This window comes from Oryctolagus cuniculus, chromosome 8 (genome assembly GCF_051225735.1).
Source record: "Oryctolagus cuniculus isolate XC-2025 breed Fujian yellow rabbit chromosome 8, ASM5122573v1, whole genome shotgun sequence".
Lineage (NCBI taxonomy): Eukaryota > Metazoa > Chordata > Mammalia > Lagomorpha > Leporidae > Oryctolagus > Oryctolagus cuniculus.
The window spans coordinates 50,691,363-50,709,811 of NC_142874.1; the positions used below are offsets into that span (position 1 = coordinate 50,691,363).

At 43.5% G+C, this 18,449-nt stretch overlaps 1 protein-coding gene and 1 long non-coding RNA gene across 17 annotated transcripts in view; one reads left to right on the top strand and one right to left on the bottom strand.

Moving 5' to 3' along the window:
• GAB1 (GRB2 associated binding protein 1) overlaps nt 1-18,449 on the bottom strand; it is a 131,864-nt gene that overhangs the window by 69,899 nt on the left and 43,516 nt on the right. Inside the window, exon 1 of one of the 8 annotated variants that reach the window (XM_089302443.1) lies at nt 8,379-8,511. The exons of 6 other annotated variants lie outside the window; for them this stretch is intronic. The gene's annotated coding sequence lies outside the window, so the exon portion shown is untranslated. Of the gene's footprint in view, nt 1-8,378; nt 8,512-18,449 lie in introns of those variants that run through there. One more of the 8 variants, XM_089302444.1, reaches the window with a different exon arrangement.
• Nucleotides 1-18,449, top strand: part of LOC149125011 (uncharacterized) — a 56,722-nt gene that overhangs the window by 6,669 nt on the left and 31,604 nt on the right. For all 9 annotated transcript variants that reach the window (XR_016211913.1, XR_016211912.1, XR_016211909.1 and 6 more), the window contains one exon: nt 1-18,449. This exon is cut by the window's right edge and continues 31,604 nt beyond it. This is a non-coding gene — a long non-coding RNA (uncharacterized LOC149125011).

The window sequence follows — 18,449 nt, forward strand, 5'->3', positions numbered from 1 at the left end:
GTCTCCTTCAAGGCTTACTTGGATTAGAACCTCAGTGTCTATCCAAAACAGACGGACAACGGACATCTTACAGAGACACAAATTCTGTGCGGATCAGCTTTACAACAATGATATTTACATGATTTTTAAATAAATAAGGAACAGCTGCATTTGTTAAGAGGCTTGGTGCGATCATTGGTTGCTCATCCAAGTCTCTTCTTCCATTCTGCCGCAGAGAGATTACGTTTCCCAACCTCCCTGGCAACAAGAAGTAGCCATGTGGCTTTCCCTGGAGGAAGGCGAGCGGCAGGGACAAGAGCCTTTTCTGGGCCTGGGCCTAAAGACACAGGGCACGTTGCCTTGCACTCTTCCTACCCTTCTCAAGCTTGTACATGGCTGTGCTCCTGACCCAGCTCGGTCATGGAGATGGACTCCGAGATGCAGGGACGGCAGAGCAGCAAGGGGGCAGGAACCTGGGCCCTGGAATTATGCAGGGGGCATGCAAACCTGGAATGCCACCTTGTTGCAGGAGCAAGAATACCTTTGACTCCCAGTATTTTAGGGTTTCTCTGTTCTAGCAGTTATCAATAAGCTTTATCATAAGAGGTATCAGTATACACTGTGTGCAGTACTGTTCTGAGTGCTTCATGTGAATTACCTCTTTAATGAGCTTCTGAGAAAAGCACTGTTAGATTATGCCATTTCCAGGTGAAGAGTCACAGAGCTTGCACAGCTAGGTGAGTTTTTCCAAGGACAAACAGCAGTCATGAACGACACAACAGACAACTGTAGGTCTGTATGATGCGAAGTTCAAACATCTGACTGCTACTGTACACCGCTTTCCAAAGGGGAAACCTAACATCACTTTACAAATGATCTCACTCCGAGATTTCTCTTCTGTGGGATACAAATTGTATTTGGGTTATTCACAAATATCCTTAATGTATTATTTAATGAAGATTTAAATCTTTGTAAAACTGAAGAAATCAGTCAGCAGGCCAACAAGAAATAGCTTTCTGTGTGAAGGTTTGGTTTTTCTTCCATTTCTAAAATTCTATTATGTTGCACACAGGGGCTAAATCTGACCTCAGTTTGGCACTGTACGGCATAGGTTTACTGCCCCTAATCCAAAAACCTGAAATCTGAAATGCTCCAAAATCCAAATCTTTTTGAGAGTCAAATGGTGTTCAAGAAGTTTTGGAATTTCAAATTTCAGAATAGAGATATTCATTGAGTAAATTCACACAAAATTTCCAAATCTGAAAACTCCAAAATCTGAAACACTACTGGTCCCAAGCATTTTGGATAAAAGATGGTCAATCTGCAAAGGATTATTAATTCAAAATGACCTCGCCCTAGCTGTGTTAATATTGTTTATTATGAGACAGCCCAAGAAACACTGTTACTCAACACTGGGGTTTTCCTTTCAGTAGTATAAGGCCACACACCTTCACTCCTCCCCAGCTTTTGAAACTCTAACCATAAATTTTAAAATGAAAATAAATAAGCTTAATGAAAACTCCAAAATCAAAAAAACCTCAAACCAGGAGAGGTACCAGAAAGGTACATATGTATTAGAGAGGGTTGCCAGGGTGATGGGAGGAGAAGAGACTACAAGATAAACTTCTTGTGTCTTTACATTTGAGAAGATCAAATGAGAATTCTTTCAACTTCCAGAAAGCTCTTATAATTAGGTGCCAGAACACACTTCTTTATTCACTGAGTAAATATGGATGGGGCACTTACTGTTGGGTGCTCTGCCGACACTGGATACAGAAGAGCGATTCAAGCAGAGCGAGGACCGGGACAGAAGGCAGTCACTTTCACGGGGTGGGACGGTTTTTATCCTAACTTACATTGGAGTAGAAACTCTAGAATAAGCTGTCTAGTTGTTTAGTAGCTTCAGAATGCACGAGCCCACGAGAAAGACTTCTTCACTCTTCCTCCTTACCTGTCAGACCTCTCTCCAGAGGGGCTGGGAGCGCTGTTGTATTCATGCTTCAGACAAGTAGGGAACTCACTGGGGAAGTCCCACTACTTCACCTGGGTGCTTATCTTTCCTACCCATCCTTCCAGAAGGTCTGAACATACATTTGAAATTCATGCTTGTGCCATCTGCTTCCCCGCACAGACGCCAACCTCACTAGGTTTCCATTAATAGGACACGAATGAGCATCACGAGTCCCTTCCCGGCAAAAGCAAGCATTTCATGATTGACGCTGGTCTTCTCGTGCTACGCTTGGTTAAAAAGACACGGGAAGAAAAATGATTGGCACCACATAAGCTAAATCACTACTACAAAATAAAGGTTCTGCATACATTGGATTACCCACTGCAGAAAGATAGCCATGAAAATACTATGTTCTGTGAGTACAACGTGTGAGTGCTTCTAGGTGGGGTTTAGTGTCGTCAGGTACGCTGCCTGCAGACGGTGTGGAAAATGCTCCAGTTCTCTGTGGAGTGGACTGGGAAGCTCTCCTGCAGGTGGCCCATCTCCTGCGCTCACATGGGGTTCTGCCCACATGCTCCTCCATATGCCTAGCCAAAGCTCTCTCTGATTTCTGGCTCAGCCACGGTTTTTCAAAGGACAGTTTAAAACTTCCAGATATCAATGTATTCAAATACTGCTTCAGCTCTTAAGAAAACATTCAAAACTTTAGTTTTCTTCTGTTAAAAAACTAGCTAAAAGAAAATCACTCTGGGTTTTTAAGGTCTTAAGTAAGCGCTCATAGTTCAACACAATTTTCAGAGCTCTGTTTCCGTTTGCACTTATGTTCTTCCAGGTAGTCATATATTTCTTTAGTAACAAGCATTACTTTGTAGACAGCATCACTGTCACACTGACTAGTAAAATAATTGGTAGGCATGTACTAGCCCAGGCAGATCTGGACCCAGCCTCACTCAGTCTATGTAAGGAGACTGGAAACATATGGGATGATGATAATCCCTCACAGAAGGAAATGAGTGCCACAAGAGAGGTATACAGAGCACCAGGGAAAGTACCACCCCCAGGCTAGGGCAAGGGAGCAGGGCAGAGGGAAATGTGGATGGAGGAGGTGCTCAAATAAAATCAGCAGCCTCTTCTGCCCCAGCCAATCACAGTCCCCAGTCCTCGGAGCCTTTGGATTGAGAGAGGCAGAGGATCCAATAGGGGCAAATACTTGGAGATGGTCAAGTGCAAAGTGGGCATGAGGTACTTCTGTGAGGATGGAGTCCCGACTGTGTTAAGACTGTGAAGAACAGCAGAATAGCAAATGAAGATGAGGGTCAAGGAGTGGGAGGACCTGAAGTGACACACCAAGGAGCGTGGACTTTATCGAGCAGGCAATAGAGACTCAATAGCCACACTTGCAGGAGGTGACTTTTAAGGAGGCCGAGACTCTAGGCAGGGATGCCAATGAGAAGGCAATGGGTACAGGGTCTGGCCTACAGTAGGGATGAAGCAAGGCAGAACAGTGGGCATTAGAGAGGAGGGACATCCTTGAGTCAGGATGCTCTGCTTCGAAGACAGAAGCTGAGTGGGTGCTTGGCACCACAGTTAAGATGGCCACATCCCATAGTGGAGTACCTAGTCCAGATCTGGCTCCATTTCTGATCCAGCTTCCTGCTAACATGCAACCTGGGAGGCAGAAGATCATAGCTCAAGTACTTGGCTCCCTGTCCCCATGTGTGAGATACAGAAGGAGTCCTGGCTGAGTTCCTGGTTTCAGCCTGGCCCAGCCCTGGCTATTGCAGGCATTTGGGGAGAGAACCAGTGGATGGAAGATCTCTCGCTCTGTCTCTGCCTTTCAAACAAAACTAAAATAAATAATGTAAGACAGCGCTCATGTAAGTTAGCCACCTTCTTCACCCTCTCCCTTCACCTCTATCAGGATACCTCATATCTGGCTCCTTATATCTCCCCCTGAAAAACGACTTCTTCAAGAATCACTTGCATGCTGACCCACTCCCCCTGGGCCACCGATTGTCACAAGGTCAAAGTACTAACTCTGCATTTCCAAGGCAATGACTCACTCTGCTTACCACATTGCTAACTGTGGCAGAGAGTACCAGCTGCTCCCTTAATATTCATTTCCTCATTTTCAATAGCAGAGATCAGCAAATTTCATCTGTGATATAGTAAATACTCTGGGTTTTGCAAATGGTCTCTGAAGTAACTACTCATGCCTTCCCTTGTCACATGAATGCAGACATAGACACGGTTCACTTGTAGTGTCCTGATACAGAATGAGGAGGCAAAGGCATCAGAAGCCTATCGAATTGTTTAAGTCATTTCTGGGCATTCATGAATGGGCTTCACTGTGCTCCAATACAACTTTATCTACAGATGCAGGGGGCTGGCTGATTCAGTGTTCAGTTTCCTCACCTCTATTCCACAGTGATGTCTGGCTGGCTAAGGATTGCAAGTCCCAGACTCCCTTGCAGCTAGCTGTGGTCATGTGACTGTTCTCACCAATAAGGATGTAAGTGAAAATTATCTGAACAACCTCTGGATCACCCCCATTCTCGTGAGCTGAAGTGAGATTGTGCTGAGCCATCTTAGTGAAAACGAGGGTGACATTCTTGGGCTGGCAGAGAACAAGACAGAAAGCAAATGTCCACTGAGGCTCCACCCTAGTCTAGGTCCAACATGGATCACCTGGACTGCTTTGATACAGAATGAGAGGGAAAAGGCAACACAAACATTTCATTTGTTTAAGTCACTGTATTTTGGGCATTTTTTTTTTCATAAAGATTCACATTTTCAAGTTGAGCTCAGGGTACAAGCCTGTAACTCAGAAGGGAAGATAGCTTTGCCCCAGGATGCCGGAACCTGTGACCAATCATCAACCCCCAGCATGGGGGCACATCTCTATACCCATCACAGGAGATATCTAGTGGTGGCTTACTCTGTGCTGTGCACTTATAAAACACAAGATCTGCTTTATTTTTAAAAGCATTATTATCTTGAGATGTCAGCCCTGCTTCTAAGCAGCCATGCAGCTCCATCAGTTACAAAAGCCACAGAAGGGACATGTGGCTTTCAAGCTCCTTCTTTTCCCCAAAAGCAACTCCCTGATGCCAAAGAGAAACTAGTGATGGTCTGATTATTGCTTCCAGGTTGACATTCAGACATGGCTCTGTGACTCCAGCTTTCATTTTCAAACCCCCAACTGCCATAAGACCCACTGGTGGATGGCTCCCTTTGCTGAGAGTCAAGTAAAGCAAAATGACACGAGGTTAAATGACTTACCCAAATTCCTTTGAAAGACTTCAAGAATGCCAAAGTGTAGATTTCATCAGACAGCCCCAGTGGCTGCAAACCAGTCTCAGCTGGTACATCACCCCCTCCTTCACTTCCCATTAGAACTTAACTGCCTAGACACTTGCTACACCAGACTGAAGCGAGCTCCAAAATACACCAGCAGAAGGGAAGAGCTCCTTTTCTCTCCAGGAGAGGGTGAGCAATCCCACTGACATGTGTGGTTGCCCTCGTCTGTCAGGTGCAGCATCCAACTCTGCTTGGGGCTTGGCACCCATCATGGGGACCATCTGGCACCATTTCCTGCACAGAGTGGAGGCTCAAGGAAAGTCAAGGTAACCTCGAAACCACAGCACAGCCAATGGCACCAACTGATCATGGTGGATGAACACAAAATTCAATTGTAAGAAACTTTAACCTTTTTTAAATTAAAGGATAGAACTGTTTTCAAAACTGGCTTAATTTTCCAAAATAGGATAAAAGTTGACTTTCTGAAAGTTTCACTAGTTTAATTAGCTATGAATTGCTAATTAAAAGTTAATTATATGGGGCCAGCATTGTGGTACAACTAATTAAGCTGACATTTATGATGCTAGCATCCTATGGCAGAACACCAGTTCAAATCCAAGCTACCTGCTTCCCACCCCGTTTCCTGTTGACATGCTTGGGAAGGCAGCAGAAGATGGCCCAATGCTGGGGCCCTTACCACCCATGTTGGGGGCCCAGATGGGGTTCCTGGCTCCTGGTTTAGCCTGGCCAGGACTTGGCTATAGAGGCTTTTTGGGGAGTGAACCAAGCTGGTGGAAGACTGGTAACTAACTCTTTCTCTCTCTCTCTCTCTCTCCCCCTCCCTCCCTCCTTCCCTCTCTCCCTCACTGTCCCTCTCTGTCACTCTGCCTTTAAAATAAATAAGTGGATAAATCTTTCAAAAATTAATTATAGTTTCTGCTCTTCTAAGGATTATATAAAGAAAATGTTTGCTTTGTTACAGATGCATTGCAAAGCATAAATAAATCCATCTTGAGTAAAGCACAAAATTAACATATTCTCGTTACTCTTTTGAACCAATTCTTTTTAAAATTAGGAAGATCTAATATCCCAAATGGGCTTTTTAATCAGCATATCTTCCAATAAGTCTTTGCAGAGGAAAATCATAATGTATATAAAGTTATTCAGTCATTACAGATCATTATTTTCAAAGGATGTTTTAGAATATGGAAAATGCGCACACACATATTATTCTGGTAAAAACAAAAAAAAGGCAGGTTTTGGGGCGGTCATTGTGACGCACTGGGTTAAGCTGCTGCCTGTGATGCCAGCATCCCATATAGTGTTGGTTCCTATGTTTGCTACTCCTCTTCTTATCCAGTTCCCTGTTAATGATCCGGAAAAAGTAGTAGAAAGTGGCCCAAGTGTTTGGTCCCCTGCCACCCATGCAGGAGACCCAGACGAAGCTCCTGGCTCCTGGCTCCAGCCTGGTCCACCCCTGGCCATTGCAGCCATCTTGTAAGTGAACCATCAGATGGAAGATCTCTATCTCTGTCTCTCCCTCTCTCTCTATAACATTGTCTTTCAAAAAAATAAATAAATAAATAAACTTTTTAAAAAGACAGTAGGTTTTAAAACAGTTTCAGTCATTCTTATAAAAAATGCCTATATATGTATATAAATATGCATTGAAAATTAGCCTGGAAATAAAGACCACAATATTTTAACAAGTTTTTCCCTGGGTAGTAGAACTACAAGTGGCTTTTATTTTCTTATTTATACTGCTCAGGATTTTGTAAATTGTCTACGTAATACCTCATAGCAGGATACTTTTTTTTTTTTTTTTTTTTTTAAAGAACTAGGTATAAAGAACAACCTGGCACTAAAGGCACAGCTTTCTCTTTCCACCATGTCCTGTAAGAGAATGCAGAATATGACTTTGGGAATAATACAAACCACACTGTGTCCAAATCACACCCAGAAATCTCAGTAGTGCACACACTGAATAGCACACGAGTTTCAAGGACCCGACGGTGGCCATTTCAGGAGGATCAGAAGGGGCACCGCACAGGGATGGAAACACAGTGTCCCTGGGGAGAGCGTCCAGCCCCATTACAACCCAGCCATTATCCACGTTCCACGTCCACTAAGCTGACATTCAAGATGGAGAGGGGAGTGTGCCCAGCACTCAGGCATCTGTGATGGATCACTACAGACGGAGGATGCTTCCAGGAATGCTACTTCATGACGGTTGCTTTCACGTTGAGCACACAGCAGAAAACAACTAAACTAAAAAGATGTGCGTGTAGTTAGCAGAAGATGAACCAAACTAGAAACCACCTTCTACTTCACAACGGATTACTAAAAACAAAGCAAGTCCCCACCATTAGGACACCCAAGTCAGTACAAAGCTTAAACCTGGAGAATGTTATCCCCAACATCCATCAGGAGGCACAAGGGCTGAGGCCTCGTATTTATTTGCAGCTATGGGGTGGGGGGTGGGGGGAGGTTAAGGGCTGAAGCTAACAGATCACCAGTATGGTCACCCCTGAGCGCTGTTTCTCAGACCAGCTTCCTCTGACAAGCAAGCTCTGGTTTCAGAAAGCCAACAGATCATCAGAGCAGCCTGCACTAGCCAAGCTGCTTTACTATGCCCATGACGGAACCTCTTAGCAGAGCAAAACAGGTCTTTGAAAGGAAAAAGGGAAGGTAGGGAGTGTCAGGAAAACGTCTGATAAAATTCCACTGCCTTTTCCACAACAACAAAAACACAGTTTCCCAAGCCCCGAATACAAAAGCAGAGCAGAAAATAAAAGCATGTTCTTCAATTACCACTATTCCTGAGACACACACTGGCTTTCACTTGCTGTTTCAATGAATACTTTCTCCATAAGGTTATCTCATCGACAAAGAAAACAACACGGACCGCACAATCCTCAAACGTCTTAGTACCCACCGAAATATACAGCGTCACTGACAAATTCTACCTGCCTAAAACACATATTTAGAGAACCGAACAGAAGACAAGACTTTCAACAATGAAACAACAATGGAGAAGGATCCATTAGTCTAACTAGAGAATAAGCGAAACGACAGAGCAGCAAGGTAAAGGTTGCAGCATGAGAGGAATGATCTATTAGCATAAATATGATGAGGAAAACAAACACACCTTTCATGGGGCTGCCCCAAAAGGCAGCTTTCGCGCACCTCTGACTTCCATCATCCTGTTCACAACCAGAATCTAGGAATGTAATATATGACCTCAGTAACGCTGGCCTGGCCTGCACCCAAGTCAGTGACTTCAACCGCTCCACATTAATCACAAAAGCCTAACAGAGTGGACACATGGGGAGAGGGGAAGAGACGAGAGACGCTGGGGCATGCTTCCAAGAGCGAAGCTAGCTCCTGTTAAAGATGCTGGCCGAGGACGTACAGAAACAAGTTTCCTCAACAGAAAATGGCAATTGTGACTACAGAGCCTAAAGTCATTCCATCCACTGTGGAAAAGCAGTCTGCACTGGGCTTTTTAAAAAGATTTATTTATTATTATTCATTTACTTATTTAAAAGGCAGAATTATAGAGAGGGAGGGAGAAACACAGATAGGGAGATCTTCTTTCCCTGGTTCACTTCCCAGATGGTCACAATGGCTGGGGCAGAACCAGGCCAAAGCCAGGAACCTAGAAATCCATCTATGTCTCCAACGTGGCTGTCAAGCCCTTGGGCCATCCTCTGCTGCTTTCCCAGGTGCATCAGCAGGGAGCTGGATTGAAAGTGGGCAGCTGGGACTTGAACTGGCACCCTTAGGGGCTATCAGCACTGCAGGCAGCAGCTTAACGCACTGTACCATAACACCAGCGCCTGCACCGAATTCTTAACATCTGAGTGATCCTTCCTGGTACAGATCAGAGCACCCACCAAGACAAGCTTTGTGTCAGAGGATGCTTTGTGTTACACAAATTTAACATGCTCAATCTCCAGTAATCCAATGAGGCCAATGCTATTAGCCTCAGTTTCCAGATCAGAAAACTGAGGCATAAACAGTAGGAGGCTTTTGTAGTTCACAAGGCTCTGTGGCTGGAGAGGCCAAGGACCCAACCACTGCACCCAGCTACCTCACTGTGAATGATTCCAGGGCCCAAGCCCTGCCTGCCTAACCCCTCGGACCTGTAACTCCTAAGGGCTACGGTTTTGTTGCTGCCCCTATGCCTGCTCCCTGGATTTGTGGGGAAGGGCAGACAGCTCACTTTCACTAAGTATTACTTTATGTCATTCTCTTCAGAAAAGATAAATGCCCTCAGCTGTTGTGATAGAATCATTATTATTCCCGCGGTACAGATGAAAAACAGATTCTGCGAGGTGAAGTACATTGCTTAACGCTAGTGAGCAGCATTTGAGCCCAGTTGTTTGAACGTGGCTTGGGTTCCTGCCACTACAGAAAGTATCCTACCTCCTCTGTCACAGGTTCATCCCCAAAATGCATTACTAATCCAACAGCTAGAGAAAATCTCTCATATGTGAACTGATCATTTTACAGCTATATACTGCTTGCACTACTGAAAAGGATACGGGGACGGAGGGAAGGCAGGTCAGTGAAACTCCAACACAACAGCAACAACATTCTCAAACTATGGAAAATTCCAATTAGTTAACAAAAAGTGTCAGAAGACACTACAAATGGTTTGCATAAAACGAAATCATAAAAGACAAGTTTATTTTGGTGCAAAACAAAAAAAAGGAAAACCATGCATAGTTTTTTTCTAACAATGAATTTTCCATGATGTTTTGAAGACCCTCAGTATTTGGTGTACACACACTCAGCACTGCTGCACACAACTATGAACTGTAAGTATACGGAACTGTATTTCTGGGATATATAACTAAACATCTGCAAAGCATATTTGCATTTTAAATGAACTGAAGGAACTCACTATTCAAAAGAATTCTGTGCTTAAATTCCTTTGTAGAGTCAAAAGTTCTTTCTCAATAATCATCCTCTAATTTACTTTCTGAGTCTTTGAATTTCCAAAAGCAATTATTTTCTATTTTGGGCAGACCTACTGAGGTATATAATCCAAATTATTTTACATAAGCTTGTGAAGTAGTTCTAACTAAAAATTGAAAAAAAAAAAAAAAAGGTCACTGTAAACTTCTAGCCTCTTTCTAGCCTGTGGTTCTGTAAGAATTGCTAAGCTGTTTGTCATGGAGGCATATACATTAATCCGCTCTTACAGTTCAGACAGGAATACCTAGAAATAAAAAAGAGTAGCAGGGATCAAAACCCTGGTGATCAACATTAAAAAAGGTATAATGAGACAGTGACTCACACAATGTCCAGATATGACTATTTCAAGATTCAATGCCCTCATTTTATGGATAATAAACTGAGTCCCAAGAGTTAAATAATCTTTTTAAAGTCTTAATCAGAGTCTCTGGAAGAAATCTGATAGAAGAATTAGTGCAAGAATTCAGAATGCCGACCCTCAATTCAATGCATGGTAGAGAGGGTTCCCTCAAATGAGGGATAGTAACACAATCCCAGTATTGTTAAGTTCCAAAAGTACAGTATCTATGTTGTATTTTTTTGTTGTCTCTATAGTTCTTACAAATCGCCCTGCTTGATAAACATTACTAACTCTCCAATTCTTCTTGAGGGAGGAGGCAATCAGAGGGGGTATCACACCTACTTCATTTCAAGTCTTTGTAGACTTTTAAGTCTAAGGTCCCAGCTCACAACTGTGCGAAATCAGTGCCAGTGTTAACAGAGAACAGAAAGGGTGGCCACATCCAGAGGCACTGTCTTCAGGATGTTCCATTGCAGGACTCAGGAATGACAGGCAATTAACCTATCAGGCTTAAGATTCTTCCTTCCCACAAGGAATATATAGTCCTTCCTGATCTCCAAGTCTTCTTCCAATGTAAATTTTTTTTTTTAAGATTTATTTTATTTTTTTGAAAGGCAGAATTACAGAGAAAGAGGTCTTCCTTTAGCTGGTTCACTCTCCAGATGGCTGCAAAAGCTAGGGCTGGGCGAGGCCGAAGCCAGGAGCCAGGAGCCTCATCCAGTTCTCCCATGTAGGTGCAGGGGCCCAAGAACTTGCGCCATCCTCTCCTGCTCTCACAGATGTATTAGCAGAGAGCTTTTATTGGAAGTGGAGTAACCAGGGCTCAATCTGGTGCCCATTCAGGATACCGGCGTCTCAGGCAGGGACTTAACCTGTTATGCCACAATGCCAGCCCCTGTTAAATGTTATTATTCTGTCTGTTCCTTCAATATGATAACTTTGACACAAAAACTGAGATTGTTACAGCCCTGTTTGACTTGCAAGTAATCCCTCTGCTCCCCAACTCCCCCAACCCCTGTCCTAATGAAAGAGGCAGGAAACGGAGAGGCTTTGGTCTTCAACGGGACCCTGAGTTCCAAGTTCCCCTTTCTTCTCTCAGCACTACTTCTGCCAGAAAAACTCCTCAGTTTTGAGGAATTAGTCTCAGGTTGGTTCTAGTTTTAGTCCCAACATCAGGGTCTAAGGCTAGGCCAAGAATATCAAAAGTACTGTTATGAGCCCACAGTCACAGACAGGCTGCTTCTGCTTGGTCTCCAACAGGACACGGGTCAGCTGCAGGGGGTCAGCTGCAGGGCCTGGAGATGCAGGGCTGGTCAGAGGCCAGAGGCACAAGGTCACAGAGAGGCCAGGGCTTGCAGTGTAACCTGAAACTGGAGAAGGTGATTCGAAAGAGACATTCAGACCAAGAAAGAGCAGGGAGAGATCTGGAGACGAGAAAAATCAGAGAGTGAGAGATTCCTCTGCAAGTTCTGATCAACTCTGTTGAGAAACCAAATGTTTTTATCATCCATGTGACTCAAGATAAGACACAGTTACTATATTTGTCCCAGAGGCTCAAACTGCTAAATAGCACATCTTCAGGTCCTCCCTGGGCTCTTCCACCCTACTAAGTGTGTCTTTAAGACTACTTTTCTAGGGCTGGCATTCTGGCACAGTGGGTAAAGCTGCGGGCATCCCATATGGGCACTAGTTCGAGTCCCAGCTGCTCCACTTCGGATCCAGCTCTCTGCTAATGGCCTAGGAAAGCAGTTGGAAGATGGCCCAAGTCCTTGGGCCACTGCACCCACATGGGAGACCTGGAAGAAGCTTCTGGCTGCTGGCTTCAGATTGACCCAGCTCTGGCCGTTGAGGCTGTTTGGGAAGTGATCCAGCAGATGGAAGATCTCTCTCTCTGCCTTTGCCTCTGCATCTCTCTGTAACTCTGCTTTTCAAAAATAAATAAATAAATAAATAAATATTTTTAAAAAATGACTATTTTGCCTCTCAAGCCACCTTGCAAGAGAAATAAAATATATTCCTTACTCATTTTAATTTTTTCCAATCTTATTTCATTCCCAGTACAAAACCCATTGCAGTTGGAATAGGATTAAACAGGGGTTTCATATGCTCCATGCAGTGTAAAACCTTCTGGCACATGATGGGTTAAATGATCTTTAAGGGCTTAGACTATTGTTTCCATGGGAAGCTCTGATCATTGAGAACACTGGGAACACGGCTAAAAATAATCACTGCAAACTTAAGAAAATTCTTGGATTTCACTTTTCTTTTTCATGTCATTTAAACCTAAACAGACATACACACAGCCTGTTTTCAACCGAGTAGCACGCACAACATAAAAAGCTGGGCATTTTAGTATAACAGAAGAAACTTCATAAAACTCCCACATACGATGATGGTGGATTACATAAAGAAGTGGGAAAGTCCCCTCTGCCCCAAAACTGTGCCAAGACATCTGACATGGTCATGTCTGCCAGGACTCCACAGTCATTCAACTCACAGTCCATTTTTTTAGATAAATCAGCATAATATTGCAATGTTCCAAAAAGTTCAAAAAGGACTTCTTGCCAGAATAATTAACTTCTTGAGTTCCTCTAAAAGATTTGTTCGGAGAAAATAATGTTTCCCTGGGAAGGGATTTCAATACTAAAAGTAGAGCAGCAAGTTCTCAGTTATAAATTTTCAACAAATTGTGAACATATGTGGTTGAAAGTTCTGTTACTGTGAATTGAGGTGTCAAGTTTCAGATATTTTCCCCAAAAAACCCCAAAAAACAATCCAACACTCCCCCCCACATACACACATACACCAAGTCAGCTAAACAAAGATACAACATGGTTATTACCACTAATCAATTAAGTGATCAGAAAAACAGGATAAATTAACAAATTCTCCTGATGCTTTTTGTTACTTACTAAAAATGGATTTATCTGTAACTTTCTGAGACTTTTTGTGGTGTAAGTTCAGATAAGATGGCATTAGCCTTAAAACAAACCAAGCAAAACCTAACAAGAACAGACCATGAGATTAAATCTAAATCTTATCAACTACCAACCAAAAGTAATGAAAAAATCTGCCAGTAGATTTTACTCTACCTCAGAAAGAAGGTATTTTGTGGAGCCGGTAGCTCAATATCCTGCCATTTTCTCTTATGCCCTCACTAAGGACAGTCCCTCCTGCAGAATCTTTGAAAAGACAAAGAATGATAGGGATCAAAACAAAAAGCAGCTTACATGCATGAGAAACTCTGAATTGCCTAATTTCAGTCCCAAAGCGTCTCAGGCTGCCAATCCTCTATAATTTTTGATGAAGTACAACACAAACCTCTTTAAAGCTGTTTGTAATCAAAAGGTACAAAGTGTGAGAACCAAATTCTCCTGGCTATTGATAAGAGTCTTAAAATAACCACAAGCAGCTAATATTTAATTTGGTGTTCTTACCTTTATGTGAGAATCCTTAGTAAGATACAAAATGCCCTTATAAAACAGAACGATTTACAGCAGAAATATCTCATCACATATTGCTCTAGTATCGCTACCTCTATTTTTCCGGATACACAAATACGTCATTTTGGAACAAGGCAGAGTATTGTCACTGTAAACACTTTGTAAACACTGCTTCTTTCTTGATGCACGAACTTGAGATAGCCTAATATGAAGCCTGAGCAGCTCCGCCGGGCTGTGTGAGGAATCCAGCCACATTCTGGTGAGTCTGTTACTGTTTTGATCTCCAAAATATTCAATATACACCTTCACTTCCTTTCTTGTGGTGCTGAACACTAGTTTCTCTGTGACATCAGTCATTTCCCTCTCACTGATTTTATAAGCTGATGTTTATAAGCTTTTGAAAGCAGACACATGTTCACGATCTGTAAACAAACTTAAAACAAATAACCCTACAGGCCCCAAACAGTACTATCTCCTATACTTGTGTTTATTCTTTTTGATATTCAGTAACTGCCCTGGGTCATAGCTTCTTCAGGCCTAAACCAGCACCGGGTGCCGGCGTGGAGGAGGGGCAAGGGGAGCTGTGGGAGACAACACGCAGCACAGTTGCTAAGTTCCCTTCCAGAGACAAATTTCTAGCATTTGCTAGTTCCTCTGATCCATGGGCTCCTATACAGCAGTTGTTCTCAACAGGGTTGGGGCAGGGGTGCTATTTTGCCTCCAAAGGACGTCTGGCTGTGTGCATCATTCTTGGTTGGCACAGCTTGGGGTGAGATGCATCACCATGTAGCCGGTAGAGACCAGGGAGGCTGCTAACTAACCATCCTGCAAGGCACAGGGCAGCCCCTGTGGCACAGACTCATCCAGGCCAAACCATTAGTTGTGGAGGTGGCGAGTTCTGCTGCAGAGCAGCAACCTTGAGAAACTGATGCATTTATCACATTCAGAAAACCACAGACCATTTCCTAAAACATTTGCTACCTTCCTATCCTAGACAGGTAGCTCAAGGGATAGCGGCTCCTACAAGGGAAACAGAAAGCAACAGGGCTTATTCTCCGCTCCCTTTCCTCTTCTCCTCTACACCCGAGGAATAATCAGTGCTGAGAAGCAAGATGAGCAAGGTCCCTGCCTTCTAGGTGCTACCTCCCGGGGTAGGAGTCAGACTGGTGTCCTTACAAATGCAGCACTAATTGTTCAAACTGGGCAAGTTCTTTAAAAGTTTCATTAGGTATAAAAATTGCATTTAATCAACAGGGTCTTACAGAGGAGCCCTTTGAAGGCACGTTATGAAATAGATCGATTCAGCTTGGAAAATGTGTTTTCTTTTTTTTTTTTTTTTTTTTACAGGCAGAGTGGACAGTGAGAGAGAGAGAGAGAGAGAGAGAGAGAGAGAAAGGTCTTCCTTTGCCATTGGTTCACCCTCCAATGGCTGCCGCGGCCAGCACACCACACTGATCCGAAGGCAAGAGCCAGGTGCTTCTCTGGGTCTCCCATGCGGGTACAGGGCCCAAGCATTTGGGCCATCCTCCACTGCACTCCTGGGCCACAGCAGAGAGCTGGCCTGGAAGAGGGGCAACCGGGACAGAATCCGGCGCCCCGACCGGGACTAGAACCCGGTGTGCCGGTGCCGCAAGGCAGAGGATTAGCCTAGTGAGCCGCGGCGCCGGCGGAAAATGTGTTTTCATTCTACCAAAATGATGGATGTTGCCTCTCCAGCTATGCTTAGCACCTCTATGCATCCAAGGGAGTAATTACCAAATGTCCCTCCAAATCCAAGGACCATTGGGTTTACTGGCCCTGGATTCTTCCTTTATCCGAAGAGGTGAGTGACTCAAGGCCAGAGGTCAAAACAAACTGCACAAAGGGAAACACCTGCTTTCTAGCACTTTCTGGGATATATTGGGGAGCCACACAGCTTTCCCTCTCAATCAAAGCACTTCTGAAAGGGAGGTGTCTAGGACGGGTGTTCGCCGGAGCCACCACTACTATGGCAGCACATCTGAAGCCCCTTCAGTTGAACAATAATGTCCTATGGACTCTGTCATAGCCACAGACAGTAAACAGACATAAGTATGACCACTACTTCAAGGGAACCAAAAATCAGTTCTACTGGGGCCGGCGCTGTGGTTCAGTGGGTACAATGCCGGCATCCCATATCACAGCGCTGGTTCGAATCCCAGCAGCTTTGATTCTGATCTAGCTCCCAGCTAATGTACCTGGGAAGGCAGCAGAAGATGGTGCAAGTACTTGGGCTCCTGCCATTCACATGGAAGACCTGGATGGAGCTCTGGGTTCCTGGCTTCAGCCTGGCCTTGCACCATCCGTTATGGTCATTTGGGGAGTGAACCTGCAGATGGAAGATCTCCCTGTCTCTGTCACTCTGCCTTTCAAATAAACAAATAAATATTTTAAAAAAATCAATTATAGTAAGAAAACTGACATATATTTTTAGTTTTAAAAATTCTTTATAAGCTGATAAAATTGGTAAAAATAAACAGAAAAAAGGATGACACCCAAAAATTCTTTCATAAACTGCTGACAGGAGCAACACTGCTTTCCAGAGGGCAAATGAATCAAATATCTGAAATCTTTCATCCATCATCTGCCTGAGAACTTACAAGTATTTCTAATGATGGACTAATTGTAATTGTTTTTTTTTCTCTTGATCTGTTTTTTTTTATTTTTTTAACTTTTATTTAATGAATATAAATTTCCAAAGTATAGAATATTGATTACAATAGCTTCCCCCCCATAACGTCCCTCCCACCCGCAACCCTCCCCTTATCCACTCCCTCTCCCCTTCCATTCACATCAAGATTCATTTTCATTTCTCTTTATATACAGAAGATCAGTTTAGCATACATTAAGTAAAGATTTCAACAGTTTGCTGCCACACAGAAACATAAAGTGAAAAATACTGTTTAAGTACTAGTTATAGCATTAGATCTCAATGTACAGCACACTAAGGACAGAGATCCTACATGAGGAGTAAGTGCACAGTGACTCCTGTTGTTGACTTAACAAATTGACACTCTTGCTTATGGCATCAGTAATCACCCTAGGCTCTTGTCATGAGTTGCCAAGGCTATGGAAGCCCCCTGAGTTCACTGACTCTGATCATTTTTAGACAAGGCCATGGTCAAAGTGGAAGTTCTCTCCTCCCTTCAGAGAAAGGTACCTCCTTCTTTGATGACCCATTCTTTCCACTGGGATCTCACTCGTGGAGATCTTTCATTTAGGTTTTTTTTTCCCCCAGAGTGTCTTGGCTAGAAACTGACATATATTATAAAATCCACAAAGACCATACAAGCAAATGCCAAATCTAGAAGACTCAAACATACTTTGTTTATGAATTTACAGCATAAGATTCCTACAAGAGTGTGTACCAGATGGGACTCAGCATTTCTGTTGTAGCACATGAAAAGTAAGAAAAACTGCTCAATGGCTTCTTTTCTTTCAATGTTCAATATACTGCTCTTCCAATCCGCACAGGCACATTTCTCATACTTGCTGCCAATACAAACCCTCAATGAAAAGTCACTTGACTCTACAGGTTTGGCATGTTCAACCGCATTCTGGCCTATGGACATTTCTGCACTGGGCAAGAGACAGAGTCAGCACTCTCTGCTTAAAAGTAACACTGCCAGCCAAGTGTACGGGCATTTGAGTGGAGCCAGGGTGTTACATATTTAATCTAGAAAATCTTACACAATATTTTTGTTTCTTGGGAAACAAAATACTCCCAGGAAGAATGAAGTCAATATTCTGTCTTGATACTAATCCATACACAAGGAGGGGCCTAAAAGCAAATGCTGTAGTCTTAAACAGAGTATGCTAATTCAAAACCAAATAAAAAATGTGCTCAAGTGCTTTGAGTACATAAATAGGACTGAAGGCAAAAAGAAAGTTTGCTCTCCGCAAGAAAGTTGGGAAGACTAGACACAGCTCAGACACAGCAAGCAGCAGCAGAGACAAGTGTGACAGCAGGTCCATTCTCCTGCTTTTTTTTTTTTTTTTAAGATTTATTTATTTATTTGAAAGGCAGAGTAACAGAGAGGCATAGGCAGAGGCAGAGAGAGAGAGAGAGAGATCTTCCATCTGCTAGTTCACTCCACAAATGGCCACACAGACAGAGTTGAGCCAATTCAAAGCCAGGAGCCAGGAGCTTCTTCTGGGTCTCCCACATGAGTGCAGGGGCCCAAGCATTTGGGCCATCTTCCACTGCTTTCCCAGGCCATAGCTGGACTGGAAGTGGAGCAGTCAGGTGTCAAACCGGCACCCATATGGGATGCTGGTACTGCAGGCAGAGGCTCTACCCACTATACTGCACCACTGGCCCCATTTCCTGCTTTCTTTAAGCTTTATCAGAAACAAGGTAAAAATCCAGGAGAAATTGATGTAACTTCCACACGAGTAAGAGGCAGAAGTATTCAACTTTTACTTTACCTCAATG